This window comes from Pinus tabuliformis, chromosome 1_1, assembly GCF_031772625.1.
Source record: "Pinus tabuliformis cultivar Carrire ecotype Pingquan chromosome 1_1, CPIR1, whole genome shotgun sequence".
NCBI lineage: Eukaryota > Viridiplantae > Streptophyta > Pinopsida > Pinales > Pinaceae > Pinus > Pinus tabuliformis.
Genome location: NC_142297.1, coordinates 890,903,825 through 890,918,580, shown reverse-complemented (window position 1 = coordinate 890,918,580; position 14,756 = coordinate 890,903,825). Strand labels below are relative to the sequence as shown.

General features: G+C 37.1%; 1 pseudogene; it reads right to left on the bottom strand.

Annotated features, from left to right (window-relative positions):
- Nucleotides 1–13,110, bottom strand: part of LOC149217255 (short-chain dehydrogenase TIC 32, chloroplastic pseudogene) — a 29,845-nt pseudogene extending 16,735 nt beyond the window's left edge.
- Nucleotides 13,111–14,756: the final 1,646 nt, after the last annotated feature.

Sequence of the window (14,756 nt, the reverse complement as noted above, 5' to 3'; positions counted from 1 at the left end):
CAATGAAAGGATAAGGATCTAGAACATTATCACAATCTCGATGGATGTATTTATATGATGATAAAAGGCTCAGAGTCTCGGTATAAGTGATCCCTCAATTATCATTACAGTCTCGACATACATATCATGAAATACTCTCTTGGCATATGATATTAAGGTACAATGATGATTCTAGTGCTTATGGAAGTATGATGAAATAATCATCAAGATGATAGGATGATTGTCATAATGAAGCTCTCATTGCATCAATGAAGGCATAGAATAAATATCACAGTGAATATCTTAATAGATCTCATTGATATGGTGAAGAAGTAGCAGTGAAGATCTCAGTGATGCAGCAGTGACAATTTCAATGGCACAACAATCATGATGATCTCAACAGTAAATAGAGAAGAGGATTTATGTCTTGGTCTTGGAGTGGTAGAAAGTGTCAACAGTCATGGTATTTGTATTCGTCAATTGGAATCTCTATAAGAAGAATTTTGTGTGGTGTTTCCTCTCCAAGAGGGAGAGGTTTTGGCCCTGGTAGAAAGTCAAGTATTTTGCGTTCTTAGCTCTTTTGTTTTTTATAGTAGTTTTATGAAGTAAACACACACACTAATAATGTAAAGAAGATCAAGCTAAGATAAACTATAAAAACACTTCACAATTTTTTATTATGCTAAGAATAATCACCTTAATTCTGAATTCCCTATATTCTTCAACAATGGTTGACCCTGGCTGAATGGTGGTATAATACTTCCTTCCATACTGCAGCAAAAATGACCCCATTTATGGCACTTCATGGATATCGTCCACTGTCCATCACATCATATTTAAGAGAAAATTCTAAGGTTCAAGCAGTGGAATATCACATAGAGCATCAACAACAAGTTCTCAAACTCTTAAAGGATAACCTCACTTTGGCGCATAATAGAATGAAACAACAGGCAGATCAACATCGTAGCGAAAGAAGTTTTGATGTAGGTGACTGTGTATTTCTACGAATACAACCATACAAACAAATGTCCCTCAAGCAAGCTAAGAAGGATAATAAATTATCACCAAAGTATTATGGTGCATACAAGGTGTTGCAAAATATTGGTACTATGGCATACAAATTGGAGCTTCATGCAGCTTCCCGAGTGCACCCAATTTTCCATGTTTCATGCTTAAAGAAGGTTATAGATGACAAGCTCCCAGTTCAAACAATATTTCCAAAACTTTACGAGGAAGGAAAAATCATATTGGAACCTGAAGTAGTCACAGAAACAAGAACTCGATAGCTACGAAATCATTCAATTTCAGAGTATCTCATCAAGTGGAAGAACTTACCTGTTGAAGATTCCACATGGGAGGATGAGAATTTTATACAAAAGCATCCAGAACTACTCAAGCATTGAGGACAACAATTTTCTGAAGGAGAGGGGCATGTTAGGTCCGTATAATACTAGTGTATTCCCTTATTATTATTGTCATTGTAGCCCCTTATTGTTATTGTTGTGCCCATGTTGTCCCCATATTATTATTATTGTGCTCAATAGAATCCCACTATTGTTATTATTGTGCCCTTACATTATTATTGTTATGTCGGCTCTAATTATATTGTGACCCCTTAGACTCTTATATATAGAAAGGAGGTCTTGTCATTTGTATCATCCAATAATTTTTCATTTGTGTAATGTAAAGGAGGTTTGCCCCCTCGAAGAGGCTAATTTTGAAGTCGTTGATCTATCTTTTATTCTATTTTGTGAGCTGGTTGCATAACATAACCGGGTTTTCCCCTACATAAGGTTTTTTCCCTGGCTATTCGCCTACATATGGTGTCTCTGATATTTGTGCTATTATTTTGGTAATTTCCTGATGAACTAAAGATAAAAGAGGAACATAAGAAAACATAAAAATATCACAAGTAATTATCAACATAAAGAAAATCTTTTTGCCTTTTTTAATTTCCAAGAGTGACCCCCCCGCTGCGCCCAACACAACATAAAACACATCAATCTAGTCATGGGAAGAATATAACACACACCTAACAAAGGAAGCTAAGGAGGGTACAAAGGCGCACATCGAAGGGACAAAGGGGTCAGGCTTCAAGCCTTCCAATTGTGCTCATGTGCTCAAAGAACAAAGGAGGGCACATACTAAAGGGTCAAAGGGGTTAGGATTTGAGCCTTCATAGTGCACTTATGTGCTAAAGAGGAACTAGGAGGGTACACTTCTTTGAGTCGAAGGAGTGCAATCAAATTAAGGCTTTAGGCTTTGTGATTGCGCCATGTGGGCTTTAAGAGAAGGATGAAGGCATCATGCTTCACGAGTGCGCCATGTGCCTTAAGGCTTCATGCTTCATGAGTAATCCATGCGATCAAAGGCTTCAACCTTCAAGAGAGCACCATGCGCTCAAAGGGAAGGGTGAAGGCTTCGTGGTTCAGGAGTGTGCCATGTGCCTTAAGGCTTCGTGCTTCCTGAGTGTGCTATGTGCTCAAAGGTTTCAAGCTTCATGAGTGTGCCATGCGCTCAATGCCTTCGTTCTTCAAGAGTGTGCCATGCACTCAATGGCTTCAGACTTCATGAGTGTGCCATGCACTTTTTTAAGAGAAAAAGGATCCTTTTTTGTTCCAAAGTATGCTTTGTTGTTTCAAAGTGCACTTAATTGTTTCAAAATGTGGTCTAAGGATCCTTGTTGTTATGAAGTGTGCTTTTCATTGAGCGTTCGAAGTGTGCTTCACCTTGGGGGGGCGTAGTTCTCTCCAACAGTGGCTACTTGTTCATCTGGAACATGATTTTCACTAAGGGAGGCAAAACAAGGAAAGGTGAATTATCCTTAGGAAGTACTGATGCACTGTGAGAGGGAGGAGAACTTAGAAATACTTAGTGCACAAGTATGGGAGGAAATATATGTCAATGAGACTCATGAATAAGTTGTTCTCATCACCGAGTAAGAAGGTTAATGCTTTTAGAACTTGCATTGTGCTAAAGGAAGAAGAAGAGCTCTCAAAATGGCTAAATATGGGACCAACAGAGTAGGAGAAAAACATGCATCCCAACACGACTCAAATACAGACCGAACATATAAATTTCATCAATACATGCCAATGGAATGCAAAACACTCATGAAGAATAGTCACACCTTAAAGCAACAAAAAAGTAACACCTATTTCTAAGTGTGACAGTTGAAATGACACATTTCAACACTTAGAACACAATCTACAATAGAAGTGACGACTGTGGCCAAAAGGTGCGCTAAGATGCAGGAATGTTTCTAGCACATATTCTAATGATATGTAAGACCATCTAATGTAGAAGAGTGTGCAAAAACTAACTATGGTGATACACAAAGGTGTGACACATGCAAGAGTGAAAGCAAAAAAGCGACACCTATGATAGGAGGAAAACATGAAGAAGACACTTGCAAAATGCCAATGACATTAAAAGTGACACATGCTAGAGCGAAGATAACATGGAAATGAAACTTATTAACAAGTCAAAATGATAGTAGTAAATGTGAAGGCGACAGTTGTGAAAGCGAAAATGCGCAAAATATGACAGTTGAGAAAACTCACCAAAATAGAAGTACAAATGCAACAAAGTGTGGGGCGTTGTCAATAAAAGTGTGCACTAATTGTCGACATGAGTTGAACATCACACATGAACTATCTTGATGGATGGTGTTATGCATATCCAATCTTACATAAAGAAAGTGTTCTCTTAAACTCATCGAAGACTAAGCATGTGTGTGTAAGTGACTTGACAAATTAAAACTAGGAAAACGACTTAAATTCTTTACAAAGCATCAAAATACCATGGAGTAACCATAAGAAAATAGACTGTAATATCCTTAGTAGGCTCCAAAATTCAAGTGTGAGAAAATTTTTGGAGGGTGTTGATCGTAGCGACAACACTTGGCGACACACTCGTAGAAATCCAACTTCTCTGTTTAGGTTTAATTCTCTACATGACAGGTCTCAGTCTTTCAGGAAGTATTTATTCATCTTGCAGTTTACTTTGGCTTCCCTACTGAACCCAGTTAGAGATATAGTCCCCCCCATTCCCTTGGTTAAAACACATGATATGTCATATTGCAATTGTTTCAATGTAGGAAAGGGTAATATGCACGATGAGTTTAAGATATTCAGAGTATGAGTTTCATCTCTGGTGTTGCTCTGCTGCTAGCAGGCCTGGACAATACCCCGGTCGATTCACTATAGGAGCATAAGTGTTACTTTGTTTCCGGAGAGTCTGGATAGTACCCTGACAAAGTCACTTACTTCACCTCCCTACGTAGGAAGCCTCTCTCTTCTTTCACCCTTTATTTATTTATTTAATAGGACTGTGCTTTGGAATTTATTATTTTCAACGGGTGGAAGAGGGATCCCAACTTATTGAGAGCAAAGGAGGTTGCCCCTTCAGAGAAGTATTTATAGACCTTTGGTATTGGTTTTCTTGCTAATTTATTTTCCCCTTATCCTTTCTCTACTTGAGTGGATTGACAAGAAAAACACTATTTACTTACAATATCGAGTTGAGGAATGAGGATCCTAGAATAAATAAGGGATTTACATTTCAACCAAAGGATTTCCATTCGAGTGGATCATATTTTTCATTCAGACATCATTGACTTTAAAGACATTTAAATCCAATATAAAGAAGAGGTGAAAAATTAGTCAAGTGTTTTTCGTCATCCAAATTTCCCTTTTCAAGTTTTTCCACATTGTATTTTGAGCTAAAAGGAACATCTTGCATGAAAAGTATTATTAAGTAAACATGAAATAAAAGACCAAAAAAAAAACAAAAAAGACAAAGCAAATGGAGATTGAATTGAAAAGCATCATGTAAGACAAAGATCCTAAAACAAAATAGATGTAAAGACCAACTGGAGAGTAGGACAAAAGGTAGGTGCAATAAAAATGAAACTAAATTGAACCAAGCCTACTCCTAACATAAAAAGATAGAAGGTCAGGGTAAGTGTAATGATCTCTCCAATGATGCCACCTCCATTGTTCCTGACCTGCAAACACAAAGATAACAAGAATTACAACTGATATATAATAATGTGCAACAAAAAATATAGAATCTTGCAAATCTTGCACAAAACATTAAAGGTCTTTCTTAAAGGAAGAAATATGTGTCATATCACCTGAATTTACCCAACTTTCCACATTACCTTTTCGATGAAAAACATAAGAAAAAAAACTTTGATGGCCCCTTATGAATATTCCTACACTTGTATTGTCTTCCTTAGTAAACATCAAGAGAAATCAAAACTTTCTTTTAGAATATGGGCTTGCTAAGTAAGATGCTCCAATTGATTGTAGATTGGATCATGAAATTCAAAACATTCCTCTTGATGATCCTAAAATCCTTGAGAGAAATAATTTTCAATTAATGGCGTGGAATCAAGATGAGAACCTTGCGAGGGAAAATAAATCTAATCATATTCAGAAAGCTTGTCAAGATAGCGAGGGCCTAACATAACCATCAACGAATGATGAAGTGCCTTAAATAATAAGGATCAATCGATTCAAAACAAGTACCATGAAATATACTAGTGGAAACATGGTACATTGAACAACAATTGTCATGATCAGATAAATCGATTAAGGTGTAAGATTCTTGGTCAATGGAGGATGCAGATAAATCAGTTCATACTCAATTCAACAAATAACACCTGAATTTATTGACACTTAAGAGGATATCTAGTGCCATGAAGAAAATAATCAGTATTGGAATATTCACAAGAAGGATTAGGAGCTGATTACTTTCAATAAAATGTGACAGGTATGAATCCTTCAACCAAATATAAATTTTAGAATTATTATCTTCACAAATTTTCTCATCCATGAAAGGTATACATTCCAAACCTGAGTTTGATATAATATATTTGCATGAAGATAAATCAATTGAAATAAAACCTTCAATCTGATCGAAGACCAAATATTGAAAGTTAGAAAAACTATGTCCAAAGTACCAAACTTCTTTCAAGAAGGGATTTACATCCAATGAAATCATGCAAAGGAAAGAATTTTGCGAGAATATCCAAATATGTTTTGGTTTGGGGGCCTTACTAGAGTTGCGAGAACCTGACATAACCATCAATGGAAGTTGAAGTGCCTCGACTTCCTGAAGATCCACGAGACTTTCAAGAATTGTATAATTTCATTTTGAGGATTGAATCAAATTATGCATGATGTGTGGAGAGCTAACATCAATAATTTCAATAAGACCACTACTATCCAAATGATAGTTATCTACATAACTTATTTGGTCAAAACCTATATCTTCAACGAATAGATTACCCAAGTCATAAGGTTCTTGCAAATCTAAATATGGATAGATTGAATGAATTTCATGAGTAACCTGAATAGAAGAATTTTCTTCATGCAAAATTGGAAATGACAGGGAATGGAAAGGACACTCAACTATTTATGTACCTTCCTATTCATCATGAATGATCTCACCACCATGTGTGAATTCAAAATCCAACTCATGAGATAAAGTATCTCCATCGTAAGTTAATACCTTACAAAAGGTGGAGTACTAGTGATAGTGAGGTGAAGAGGAAGTTTCAATAAGAACATCTTCTTTAACCAAATTATATTCAAGGTCTAAATATTTTGAAACAAATTTTTCTTGAGAAATTGAAAGATCAAGAGGTGCACTTGGGAAACGATCGTTACATACAATAACAGAGCTAGAATCAGGAGAATGGAGGTTGTCAAAGACTTCAGTCTAATTAAGAAAATTAACTTCATTTAATACATCATCGATATTTCTAGATTCAAAATCAAGCAAGAATGGGAGATCATTATCTTGACATGGAGGATTCTGTAAAAGAGAAGAAAGATCAAAAGAATCCTCACCTTGCTTCTCCTTTACTTGTGAAATGTGACTACCTTTCTCCTGATTGATACTTGGATTTGGAAGAGACATATCAAGTGGATTAAGGGGAGGGGATCATGAGAAAGAGATGATAGAGGAGGACAAGAATAAAAAATAAATTCAAGACTAGAGTTATGAGTGTTAATACTTTCTGGTGGAATGTACAGATTAATATTCACCATAGGCTTCATGAACCATTCTAAATGATCCTTAGATGGATGAAGATCATGGGAAACAAATGATGGTTGAGAATATGGATTAGGAATTTGATTTGTATATTTTCCAACTTCAACATTATCACAAGGAGGAACCCATATTGGTACTGGAAAAAGAGGAGGAAAATGAACAAAAGGAACAATAGGATCCTCCTCTGAAATATGGGGTGTCTCACAATTTCCGAAAGTTGGGAGAATAAGAACACCTGGGGGTTTAGATTCACACTGATTCAAAGAGATCTGAACCAAATGTTCAAACTTTTTCTTAAATAAATCCCAATCCATATCTTTCTCAGGAAACTCATGACATAAGTGAAGGATTATGTTAGAAAAATACTTCATTGATTCATTAGGCTCCATTCTATGTCGATTAATTCTTTTATAAACTTCTCGGTAATCATACCCATCAAAATATTGATGAAGCTCCTTAAGAAATTAACAAAAAGAATGAATGGAAGAAGATGGTAAGGTATGACAACATTGATTAACATGACCTTCAAGAGTGATGATGAATATAATACACATAACATCTTCATTATCAATTTCATGAGATTTACAAAGCCCAAGAAAATCATTTATGTGTTTGGACAAAAATGAACCGCCCTCACCATCAAACCTGAATTGAGAGAAGACATGATTTTTTTTTTGTTGAGATTGAAACTTTACCAGGAGAAAGGTTAGAGAAACAATATGGGAATATGATTTGGGAAAGAGGAATTAAAGATAAGATATTCAACACAGACTCAAAGGGAACAACTTGTCATCTGGCCCTCGTTTTACCACTAGAATGTTGACGGTGTTGCATACCGCCAACATACAAGGGGTCTCCCTGATGTGAAGTCCCAATTAGACCTCACTAAGGTTGGAGTAGTATCCCCATTTGGAGTATCCGCCTGACCACCATAACACAAAGGTTCGTATTGGTTTCAACGGATAACATAATAGATTATATACATAAAACTTGAATATGTAAAAGGAGACCTTCACGAGGGAGGGGAAAAAAGTGAGCCTCTAGAAGGAAGTAATAGTACTAACCTAAGAGAGACACATGAGAAAATAAAGGTTTGTTAGTTATCTAGAGAAATAGTTCACATAGACACAATTATCATTAAACCACATACAACACGCCTTCAACAAGATAAGTACTGAGGCCACCGAAATAGTTCAATTTCTGTAGTACATATTAAAAAACATATATAGAAAAAATCTAAAGAATAGTCCTAAGAAATTCACAATACACGCATGGAAATGTGTTGGCTCATAGAGCTTGAATATTAGGTGAAAGATCCAAGTACACAGTTACAATGGTGAAGCACTTGTTCCAATAGTGGAATATTAAATCACTTCTTACTTCTCTAAAGAATAGTTTTCTCTCCTATTCCAAGTAGAGAAGCCAAAACTTTCTCTCCAAATCTTAAGCCTCCCTAAGCCCTTTGCTTGAATTATGAATTTGCATTCATAATAAGGGGAATAATGTTTCATATCCCCATGACTCTTTACTTACCATCATGACTTTTGGACTTATAATATGTCCTTTTGACTTCTAAACAACTCTTGAACTTCTAATGACTTTTGGACTTCTCCTAAAGACATTTTTTCCATATATGACTAAGTGACTTTTCATATTCCACATATGACTCTTGGAATTTCACACATTAAATTTTGTACTTTTCTTGAGAATACATCATTACATTACATATGATCATGTGGCATGACACATGGAAACATATTGACCATTACGATGACACTTGTACAAATTACTAGTTGACAATGATGACATGGACTTCATGATGATGTGGCGATGCCAAGTTTTCTTCCTTGCTACTTCATCTTGCATTCTTGATGATAGATATGATTTATGCTTCATCTTCATTAAGGATCCACTTTTTTCTTCTCCTTCACCCTCCAAAGGGTCTTTGATCAATATCAAAATCTCCTAAGTCATCATGTAATGTCTTCTTTCTGTCTCTGTGCATGATCTGATTTATGTCTCCATGATAACTTTCTTTTGTTCTTCTTCTCTGCAGGTGTTTCTTTATGCTTCCTTCTTGCTATCTTCTTTGAGAATTACCTTACCATTCTAGGAGGGTACTCTTGCTAATGAAAATCATCCATGACAAAGAAAAATTAGTTTTGAACATATATTCTACCATTACCTAGCTCATGGAATGATCAACTCATGATAGGGCTATGAGAGGGTTAAAAGAAGAAGGATTGATTAGAAGGGGAAAATCAAACTCATCAAGTCTCACAAGGCATTTAAGGTGTGCTTGTGCACTAAATCAAGAGAGAGAGAACTCAAGGGTGCAGGGTGCAGGTCTGAAGCACAAAGGAGAATCATTCGTTGGTTCAAAATGTGCTCATGTGCTCAAGGAATATAAGGAGGGTGCAAGGGCACACACCGAAGGGATGAATGGGTTAGGCTTCAAGCCTTCCAAGTGCACTCATGCACTCAAAGAACAAAGGAGGGTACAAAGGCACATACTGAAGGGTTGAAGGGGTTAGGTTTTGAGCCTTCGCAGTGCGCTTGTGCACTCAAGAGGAACTAGGAGGGAAAAGTTCTACAAGTCGAAGGAGTGTGCTCAAATCAAGGCTTCAAGCTTCGTGATTGAACCATGTGCTCTTTAAGAGAAGGATGAAGGCTTTGTGCTTCAAGAGTGCACCATGCACCTTAGGGCTTCATGCTTCGTGAGTGCGCCATGTGCTCAAAGGATTCAGGCTTCAAGAGTGCACCATGTGCTAAAAGGGAAGGATGAAGGCTTCATGCTTCAGGAGTGTGCCATGCCCCTTAAGGTTTCATGCTTCGTGAGTGTGCCATGCACTCAAAGGCTTCAGGCTTCGTGAGTGTGCCATGCACTCAAAGGCTTCGTGATTCAAGAGTGTGCCATGCGCTCAAAGGCTTCAGGCTTTGTGAGTGCACTATGCAATTTTTTAAGAGACAAAGGATCCTTCATTTTTCCAGAGTGCACTTCATTGTTTTGAAGTGTGCTTCACTATTTCTAAGCACACTTTGTTATTTTGAAGTGCGCTCCAAGGATCCTTGTTGTTTTGAAGTGCAATTTTCATTGAGCATTTGAAGTGCATTTCATTGTTTTTAAGTGTGCTTCGTTGTTTCGAAGTGTGCTTCAACTTGGGAGGGCGTAGTTCTCTCCAACAATGGCTACTTTTTCATTTGGAATGCACTTTTCACTGAGGGAGGAAACACAAAGCTAGGTGACTTATGCTTAAGAAGTACTGATGCACTGTGAGAGGGAGGAAACCTTAGAAAATACTTAGTGCATAAGTAACGGAGGAAATATATGGAAATTAGGCTTATGAATAAGTTAAACTCATCACCTAGTAAGGAGGTTAATTCCTTTAGAACTTGCATTGAGCTAAACGATGAAGAAGAGCTCTCAAAATGGCTAAATGTGGGACTAGCAGAGTAGGAGAAAGACATGCATCCCAACACGACTCAAACATGGAATGCACATATAAATGCCATCAATACAAGCCAATGGAATGCACAAGGCTCATGAAAAATAGTTACACCTGAAAAGAACAACAAAGTGACACCTATTTTTAAGTGGGACAGTTGAAACGACACATTACAACACTTAGAACACAAGCTATGATAGAAGTGGCGGCTGTAACCAACATGTGCGGTAAGCTGCAATAATGTGTCTAGCACATATTCCAATGATATGTAACACCATTTAATGTAGAAGAGTGTGCCAAAATAATTTTGGTGATACAAAAAGGTGTGACACATGCAGCAGTGAAAACACAAAAGAGACACTTGTGACAGGAGGAAAACATGAAGACGACACTCGCAAAATGTGAAACCTTAAAAGAAACACTTGCCAGAGTGAAGATAACATGAAAGTGAAACTTATTAAAGTGAAATCAAGTCAAAACGAAAAACTTGAATGTGAAGGCGACACTTATGAAAGAAAAAATGCGTAAAAGACGACAGTTGAGAAAACTCACCAAAATAGAAGTACAAATGCAACAAAGTGAGGGGGACTGTCAATAAAAGTGTGCATTGATCGTTGACATGAGTTGAACATATCACAAGAACTGTATTGATGGATGGTGCTATGCTTGTCCAATATTTCATAAAGGAAGTGTTCTCATGAACTCATCAAAGACTAAGCATGTACATGCAATTGAATTGATAGCTTAAAACTAGGAAAAATACTTAAACAATTTACAAAGCATCAAACAACCATGGAGTAACCATAAGACGACAGATTATAAGATCCTTAGTAGGCTCCAAAATTAAAGTGTGAGAAAAATTTTCGAGGGTGTTGATCGGAATGAAAACACTTCCTTCTTTGACTTGATCAACACTCTTTTCATTAACAAAGAATCCCCTTATTAAAGAACTTCTTTAGTTATAGTTGAGTTTAAATTCTCCTCCTCAACTTCTGCAACATGGGAACCTTTCTAATTTTCTAGTGCATTTTCAGTACATTCGTAAGACACATGTCCTAATTTTCCAAATCTATAATGTCTAGGATGATAGTCTCTACCTTGACCTCTGCTTCTGTATAGTGATATCCTTCCCCTTGAATGATCATCTCTTGGTGAAATTCTAGTATAAATTCCACTCTCTTCTCTTGGATATTGAAATATCCATCTACTGCTTGCTTCTCCTTTGCCTCTTATAGGACTTCATCCTCTACTTCTTTGACTCTTCTTCCTAGAAATATTCTCTTCTTCCTTTAGAGCAGCTTGATAGGTATCATAAACTATCCTCAAGGATAAGAGGTTGATCTCATATTGAATCTCAAATATCATACCATTAATGTATCTTACAACTTTCTCAACATCCTCCTCTACATGACCAACTCTAATATTCAATTTGTAAAACTCCTTAGTGTATTCTATGATTGGCATAGACTTTTATCTAAGATTTTTCAACTGTTTAAAAATATTTGGATGACAATATTTGGGTAGGAATTTACCTTTAAATTTTTCCACCATTTTGGACTTTTCTTTCCTCTTTCGTTCTACCTGTACTACATCCCACCACAACGTAGCATGGATTTTTAGTGTGGTCACTACACACTTTACTCTCTTACCTTCACCGACATCTTCATAATCAAAATACTTATTTAAAGCATTGATTCAATCCATTAGCTCATCAACATTCAGGTTACCTTCATACATTGGTACCTCCATTTTTGGTCTAATAGTCATCTTCACTATCATTTTCAACATTTTCTCTTCTACTAATTCTTCCACTTCTTCCTCACAGAAAGATTCTTCCTCTACTTCACTCACAGCTCTTATGTCAGGTCCACTCCTCTGTGTAGTCTCCATAATTTCCATTCCTTACTGAAGGCATCTTACCTCCATTTGCAAGGCTGTATTTTCTATAGGATATATTAAAAAAATGTCTACATGAAATTATTTTATTATTTTATTAATTTTTTCTAGGTGGCTATTTTTGAGTTGAAATTTCCTCTAATGCACCTAAATCAAAGAATCAACGTAATACAAAAGAGGGAAACTAATGTTCTACCCAACACTACTAGACTATTCAGTGGTGGTGACTAATAACGAGAGGCACCTAACCTCCTCTACAACAATATAATAAATTTGTAGATGTCCACCATGGACCTGAAAATCTGATGGATGGATCACATGAGGCTTGATATATCTCTAAGTGTAGGAAGGCTGAATATCAACTGCAACCCCATAGGGGACATCATAGAACTACGAAAAATCCCCCCCTCTCATGGATAGGCTAGCGATAAATTATATTTCCTCCTTAGTGTACCTATAACACACCCCAAGACCGACATTGAAAGCTTTCTCCTAGAAAATCCATCGTCACATCAGATGTAGAAATAAGACATAGTGTGCCTTCAGGGATGTAACCTCCTCATATTACTTGAGGAGGCCTACATTCCTCAAGAGTGCTCAGGTTGCTATAGTAATAGGGAGAGGGTATAAATCCATTTCCTTGTCTCTGGCCTACCATGTTCGGACCATATTGTATGGGTCTGCCTACTGCTCCTACTCCTGCTACTACTCCCTGTGCTGACATCTCTACTACATGATTGGAATATAAAATACATCAGCCTCATACATGAAATACAATTTTTTATATTAAATTAAACATGTATTTATAAATATGGAAACATAACTTTCAATTAATAATAAAAAGTTCACTAGTGCGCTCAAAATGAAGTCATGCACTAGTGCCGATGCGATTTAAACTATAACCACACCGATATAAGTGCGCACATAAGTATGACAAATTGTTGTTGATTCACAAATTTAACTTTTGATAGAAATGCAACATACTTGTTTCCCAATGCGTTTTCATTTACAAAATGCACTGGAACAATGGTGGTGTGTTATGTTTACGCACTGAAATGTGGTGCATCTGTAAATTTATAGGATACACCGCTATCGGTCTGAGTCGAACATATTGAGCGCATTGCGCGACGAATTTTTTTTTCAAAAAATGTGGCAAAGTTAACCTAATTTTCAATTCTAATATGCTAAAAAATTAAACTAGAAAGAATAATAGACATTACCTGGACATTTTGTCGTCGGGGAGGCATTGTAGACACAATGTAGAATTTTTTTTTAGCACGGTTTAAAAATGTGTAGGTTTTAACCCCGTACAGAAATTACCTGCATACGAATTCTAAAACACAGAAAATAAACAATGCGAGAGCATAACACATAAAACAGATATACACAAATATTTTCCCTTGGATCCCAAAACCGGGACTACCAGCTTGATTTTTCATTATGTTCCTTTCAATGTTACAATACATATTTGTAAATGCCGAAGCATCCAATACCATGGACTGAAAACCATTGCGTCCAAAACCATGGACCGAAAACCATCGCGTCCAAAACCATGTGCGAAAACCATGCACAAAACCATAGGTAGGTCCGCACAACCTAATATAGGGTCCAAAATTTTTTTTCCCTAGGCGTTGCCCCGGACCTCGTAGAGGGGGGCTACCCGCCCCCCTCAAACCCCCCTGTGACCCCCCCACTGCGCAATCGGTGCAACGAAGGGGGGGCTCCTCCCCCCCTCTAACCCCCTGGTTAACTATGTTGGCCAGTCGTGGAAAGAATATAACACAACCCAACATTCTCCGACTTGTTGTTTTCTTTCCACAGGGGGCCACATGAGAGCTTAGTCATTTATCTAGCCCTGCAATGCCCATTGTTTCTCTACTCCAAGAGAAATTCTCAGAGCTCACAGATTTTGTCAATGCATCTGCAGTATTCTTCAAAGTGTCCACCTTTACCAGCAACACCTTTTTGTCTTCTATCATATCCCTCATAAAGTGATACTGAACATTAATGTGTTTTGTCTTTGAATGATAAGCAGGGTTCTTTGCCAAGAAAATTGCACTTTGGCTGTCACAGTCTATCCTTATAGCTCCACGTACTAACCCCATACTTGAACACAATCTCTGCAACCAAACTGCTTCCTTGCTTACATGAGTGGCTGCCATGTATTCTACCTCTGTAGTTGATAGTGCCACTACAGATTGTTTCTTACTCATCCAACTGACTACACCTCCAAATAGGTTAAACACATACCCACTTGTAGATCTTCTTTGATCCAGATCTCCAGCCTAGTCTACATCAACAATGCCACGAATATCCAACACTCTGTCCAATCCTGGTCTTCCTTGGTAGCACAAACCATAAGCACTAGTG